The sequence below is a fragment of the Chrysochloris asiatica genome, unplaced genomic scaffold (assembly GCF_000296735.1).
Source record: "Chrysochloris asiatica unplaced genomic scaffold, ChrAsi1.0 scaffold00062, whole genome shotgun sequence".
In the NCBI taxonomy this organism is placed as follows: domain Eukaryota; kingdom Metazoa; phylum Chordata; class Mammalia; order Afrosoricida; family Chrysochloridae; genus Chrysochloris; species Chrysochloris asiatica.
Window position 1 is genome coordinate 8077319 of NW_006408580.1, and position 7031 is coordinate 8084349.

At 38.9% G+C, this 7031-nt stretch overlaps 1 pseudogene; it reads left to right on the forward strand.

Annotated features, from left to right (window-relative positions):
* The first annotated feature begins 3643 nt into the window (after positions 1-3643).
* LOC102814446 lies at positions 3644-4441 on the forward strand (annotated as a pseudogene).
* Positions 4442-7031: the final 2590 nt, after the last annotated feature.

Here is a 7031-nt window from a genome sequence, read left to right on the forward strand (position 1 = left end):
TTGATGCCTTCTGAGATATGTTTTTGGGAAAATGATTTACTTTTGATGTCCACAGTTGATTGTTCTATGGAGTGGTGTTACTGTTCACTGTGTAGGTCTATCATATGACTGAGTATTGAACCATGGAAGTAAATTCAGTTCCAGACCTAGAGACTGAACAAGGGCTTAGGGGTTTCTACCAATCGGTCAGACCAATAAGCTTGGTCTGTTCTATTATTTTTCATTTTGTTCCATGTTTTCTTCACTCTATCTAGGACCCTCTATTGCAATAGTTTTGAAAGCTGTTAGCAATTTTAGCTGGGCACTTAACAACAACAACAATTTAGTTATACCCATCTCACAGCCATGGAGGTTGAGATTCACATGGTCCATTAGACTTTTAAACTAATTATTTATGTGCATTGATTATGACTTTTTTACTATTTGTTACTTTGCACCACCAGGAAACATTAATAGTTGTGCCTTAACTTGCTGCTTACAAGATTTAAGTCTCCAGTTATTACTCACCAAATTAGGATACAGAACATCATCTTTGTAGCCTATGTTATGCCAGTTGACTTTGACTATGGAACCAAGTTCCCAATCCCAACAACTCATCCCTTCAAGGTGCTTGGTTATGGCTAAGAAGTTTACATATCTTTCCTTCCTGTTTGCTATATTATATATATGGTTATATTTAAAATACATACACATACATATGTAAAAATGTGTATTTATTGGTCGTGACTATAGTTCATTTCATCTACTAACACCTATTCATCTTTCCTATCTATGTATCTAATAGTAAATTAATGTTTGTTGTTGCTAATGGTGCAGCATTATGTATGTAATCCCCACATCTGTCAGTTTGTCCTACTGTGGTTGTTCACATGTTGCTGTGATGCTGGAAGCTATGCCATGGGTATTTTAAATACCAACTGGGTCACCCATATTGGATAGGTTTCAGCAGAGTCAGATTTCTTAGTCTAAAATGGACTAGGAATAAGGAAAGGCAGACTATTTCTGAATGGTTAGCTATGGAAAACCTTATCAATAGCAGTGAAGCATTGCAGATGTAGTGCCAAAAGATGAGCCTCACATGGTGTAAAGCACTCCAAATATAGAGACTGGAGAAGTGCTGCTGCCTCAAAACAGAGTAAGCTATAATAATGTAAATGGAGCAAAGCTCTCAGGGCCTTCATTTGCTGATGTGGCACAACCCAGAATGAGAAGAAACAGCTTCAAACAGAACATGTTAATAATAGAACAAGGAATGTACAAAGAATGAACCTAGGAAAATTAGAAGTTGTCAAAAATGAAATGGAACACATAAAAAGTGATACCTTAGGAATTAGTCAGCTGAAATGAGCCGGTATTGGCCATTTTGAATCAGATACACATATTGTTGACTATGCCATGAATGACACACTGAAGAGGGATCACGTTGCATTCATCATAAAAAAGAACATTTCAAGATCTATCTTGAAGTCCAGTGCAGACTGTGATAGAATAATATCCAGACACATTCAAGGAAGACCACTTAATATCAGTATTATTCAAATGTATGCACCAACCATTATAACGAGTAATGATGAAATTAAAGAATTCTACTGACTTCTTCAATCTGAAATCGATCCAAGATGCATTGATAATTACTAGTGATTGGAATGCAAAAGTTTGAAACAACACAAAGGATCAGTAGTTGGAAAATACGACCTTAGTGACCGAAATAGTGCTAGAAATAACAAGATAGAGTTTTGTAAGACCAACTATATATTTATTGCAAATACCTTTTTTCAAAAACATAAAAGGTGAGTGTACATGTGGACCTTACCAGATGGAATGCACAGGAATCAAATACACTATATCTGACAAAAGACAGTGGAGAAGCTCAGTATCATCAGTCAAAACAAGCCAGAAGCAGACTGTGGAACAGACCATCAATTTTCTTACAAGCAAGCTAAAGTTGGAGCTGAGGAAAATTAAAACAATTCCCCAAGAGCCAAATTTTGACCTTAAATATACTCCACCTGAGTTTAGAGACCATGCCAAGAACAGATTAGATGCATTAGACACTAATGACTGAAAATCAGAAGACTTGTGGGATGACATCAAGAAGATCATATAGGCAGAAAGTAAAAGGTCATTGAAAAGAAAAGAAAAATATAAAAGTGGATGTCAGAAGAGCATTTGAAACTTTCTTTTGAGTATAAAGAATCTAAAATAAAGGGGAGAACTGAAGTAAAAGAGTTGAAAAGAAAAATTTGAAGGGCAGATTGAGAAGACAAAGTAATGAAATGTGCAAAGACCTGGTGTTAGAAAACCAAAAAGGAAGAATACATTCAGCATTTTTCAGAAAGAATGAAGAAAAACTTCAAGGATTTTATGGGCAAAATGGACTCCTGATGTGGCGCCGTAGGATCAGCACTGGACTTTGAGTTACAAGGTCAGCAGCTCAAACCCACCAGCTACTCCTTGGAAACCCTACACAGGGTAGCTATGAGTCGGAACAATAACAACAACAGCAAAATAGGCAAAATATTGACTGATGCAAAAATGAAAGAATACACAGACTCATTGTACCTAAAAGAATTGGTTATGATTAAGAACTGATGGTACTGAAGTTTTGAAAAAGTCCAAGCTGCCCTGAAGGCATTGGCAGAAAACAAGGCTCTAGACGTTAACAGAAAACAAATGGAAATCTTTCAGCAAACTGATGCAGCACCGGAGGTGCTCACTTATCCCAAGAAATTTGGAAGACAAGTACCTGGCCAACTGATTGGAAGAGATCCATATTTATGCCTTTCCAAAGAGGTGACCCAATGGACTGTGGAAATCATAAAACAGTATCATTAATATCACATGCAAGTAAAATTTTGCTGAAGAAAATTAAAAAATAGTTTCAGCTGCACATTGACGAGGAACTGCCAGAAATTCAAGCCTAACTCAGAAGAGGACATGGAACTAGGGATATCATTACTGATGTCAGATGGATCTTGCCTGAAGGTAGAAAATATTAGAAAAATGTTTACTTGTGCTTAATTGACTATGCAAAGTTTTTTGCCCGTGTGGGTCAAACCAAGGTCTAGGAATTATGGATATTCCAGAACACTTAATTGTACTCATGAGGAACCTGTATATAGAACAAGAGGTTACTGTATAGTTTAAAATCAGGAGAGGTGTGCACCAGAGTTTTATCCTTTCATCAGACTTATTAAATCTGTATGTTGGGCAAATAATTCTAGAAGCTGGATTATATGAAGAACATGGCATCAGGATTGGATGAAGACTCATTAACAACCTGCAATATACAGATGATACAATTTAACTTGATGCAAATGAAGAGGACTTACAATACTTACTGATGAAGATCAAAGGTTACAGTCTTCAGTATGGATTGTACTTCAATGTAAAGAAAACAAAATGCCTCACAACTAGACCAATAAATAACATCATTATAAATGGATAAAAGACTAAAGTTGTCAAAGACTTCATTTTTCTTGGATCCACAATCAACATTCATGGAAGCAGTAGTTAAGAAATCAAAAGACATATTGCATTAGGCAAATCTGCTGCAAAAGACCAAGACTGTGGGCATGGAAGGCCAGACAAATAGAGGAGACGGACACGTGTGAGAGGCTAACTGGCCTGTGGGACAAAAGTGATGGAGGAGGAGAGTGAAGAAGAAGACAAGAATGGTTACAACCTGGTGGTGGATGAGGACCAACCATCAGAACCCCCCAGCCCAGCGACCACCTCGTGTGGAAAGGCGCCAATCTGCATCCCTGCCCACCAACAGCTTGTAGACAGCCCGGCCTCCTTGGCTTCCAGTCTTGGCTCACCACTGCCCAGAACCAAGGAGACCTTCCTGCCAACACCCCTGCCTCCAAGTCTTGTGACTGCTCCCCACCCCGGGATGCGTTACCTCCAACAGCTGGCGGCCAAGCCAACGCCTTCCACAGACAGCATTGTTCAGAGGAGCCTCCTCACCCTGTCCAGCCCTTTTACCACATCCTTCAGTCTGGGCTCTCACAGTGCCCTCAGTGGGAATCTGTCGGTACCCAGCTCCTACGTCAGCCTCTACCTGTCCCCTCAGATCAGCGGCTCTGTCATGTACGGACGTTCCCCCATGATGACATTGGAATCCCACCCACATCTCCGAGGATCATCCATCTCATCCTCCCTGCCCAGTATCCCTGGAGGAAAACCGGCCTATTCCTTCCACTTGTCTGCCGATGGGCAGATGCAGCCGGTGTCCTTCCCCTAAGATGCCCTGGTGAGCGCTGGCATCCCGCAGCACGCGCGGCAGCTGCACACACTGGCGCATGGTGAGGTGGTCTGCGCTGTCACCATCAGCTGCTCCACGCAGCACGTGTACACCGGCGGCAAGGGCTGTGTGAGAAGGTGTGGGACGTGGGCCAACCCGGCACCAAGACGCCAGTGGCCCAGCTCGACTGCCTGAACAAAGACGTCACTTTGAGGACTAAGTTGTACCTGCTCCAAGCCACATATTCATGTGAAAGTTAGACAATGAATAAGGAAGAACTTAGAAGAATCCATGCATTTGAACGATGGTATTGGAGACTATTAAAAGTGCCATAGACTGCCAAAAGAATTATGCAAAGTCTTGGAAATAGTTTAGCCAGAATGCTCCTTAGAAGCCAGGATGGCCAGAGTTCATCTCTTATACATCAGACATATTATCAGGAGGGACCAGTCCCTGGAGAAGGTTATCATGTTGGTAAAGTCAGCAAAAAAAGGAAGACCCCCCAATGAGATGGATTGATGCAGTAGCAGCAATCATGGCCTCAAAAATAACAATTGTGAGGATGGCATAGGACAGGGCAGTGCTTTGTTCTGTTGTGCACTGGGTCACAATCAGTCAAAACAGCAACATGTACGTAATATTTACATTTGTTGTCTTTAACTCTTGTTCATCCCTCTGTATTTTTGTTTTAGTGATATTGTGTTGTTCACCCCTTATTAGATATTTCCTTACCTTCACTCAAATTCATAGATGTCTTTGTGTAAGATAATCACTGGACTGCTAACTACAAGGTTGGTTCAAACCCTATACAGGGTCACTGTGATTCAGAACCAACTAGATGGCACTTAACAACAACATTATATAGTTATTGATTTTCCTTCCCCTCCCTTCCCTGGTAGCCATAAAAGAATTTTGTGGGTTTTTTTTTTTTTTTCTGAGTACATACCTTTCATTGATTTCTTCTAATAGTGGACTCTTGCAATAGTTGTCCTCTTTGGATTAATTTATTTCACTAAACATAAATTCCTCCAGTTTCATGCATGTTTTGAGGTGTTTCGTGGATTCTTTGTTATTCTTTAATGTTACATTGTGTGAATATACCATAATGTTTATCCATTCATCCATTGATGATGTAGATTGTTTCCATCTCTTTGTTATCGGGAATAATGTTATAATGGACACGGGTTTGCATATATGTGTTGGTGTCCTGGCTTTTATTTCTTTAGGATATATACCTAGTAATGGGATTGTTGAATCAAATGGTGTTTCTATTGCTAACTTTTTAAGGAATTTTCTTACATTTTCTGTAATGATTGTTTCATTTGGCAATGCCACCAGCAGTGTATGGAAGGTCTAATCTCGCCAGACCCTCACCAGTATTTCTTCTTTTCTGTCTTGTTGAACTTTGATATCATGGCTAGGTGAAATATTATCTCGTTGTTGGTTTGATTATATTTTTCTAATGGCTGGTTTAGCCCTGCAGGATAATGCTACCTGGAGTGCAAGGTCAGTTTGAAGCACAAGATTGGTGATTCAAACCCACCAGCCACTCCTCAGAAATCCTATACTGGGTTACTATGGGTCAGAACCAACTTGATGGCACTTAACAACAACAACAACAATGACTAATGATTATGAGCATTTTTTCATGTGTTGTTGACTGCCTGGATGTCTTCTTTGCTGAAGTGTCTTTTCATGTCTTCTCAACATTTTAAAAATTGGATTGTTTCTTTTTGTTGTTAAGGTGTTGAACTTTTCTATACATTTTTTAAGATAACTCCTTTGTCAGATATGTTGTTGTCAAATAATCATTCTAAATCTTTCCACTTCCTCCCTGTGCTTATGATTTCCATTCATACTACTTTTCTATCTATTCCTGCCTGAGCTTTGTCCCTAGGTAAATGAGCTTGTATAATTGATTGGTCTAAGAAGGGAGTACCTCCTGGATGTTATTGTTCACCTCTTATATATATAACTTAGCCTTGTATATTGTTAGGTTAAACGTTGAGCCATGAAGTCCATTTTATCTCTTTTGTCTTTTTTTGCTCTTGCGTTTGGTGTTTTGTCTAAGAATCTATTTTCAAAAACTATGTTCTGAAGCTTCCCCTTATGTTTTCCTCTAAGAGCTTTATGGATTTCATTCTTATATTTAGATTTTGATCCATTATGAGCTAATTTTTGTATATGATGTATGGTGTGGTTCAACTTTATTCTTTTGCTTGTGGAGATGTATTTGCCTCAGAACAATTTATTGCAGAGTCTAGTCTTTCCTCCCTTGATTGAACCCTATTGAATAGATTTGGCATCCTTGTCAAAAATCAAGTAGTCATAGATATATTGGGCTTGTTTCTGGGTTCTCAGTTTTACTCCACTGGTATATATATCTTGATTACAGTACCTTACTATTTGGATTATAGTAGCTTTGTAGTACATTTTGAAATCCCCTGCAATTCCATATGAATTTGAGGATTGACTATTCAATTTCTACAAAGAAGGTTGTTGGAAATTTGATGTTGTTGTTAAGTGCCATTGAATTGGTAACAACTTACGGTGACCATATGCACAACATTTATATGGATATTGTTTATTGGTTCAGTGGTGAAGATTTTTGTGTTCTTTACATTGATGTGTTGATACATGCATATATATATATACATACATACATGCACACACATACATATATGTATTATGTACTCCTGGTTGGTGCTGTAGGATAAGCACTAGACTGTGAATCAAAAGGCCAGTAGTTCAAAACTACAAGCTGCTCCTCGGAAATTTTGTACTG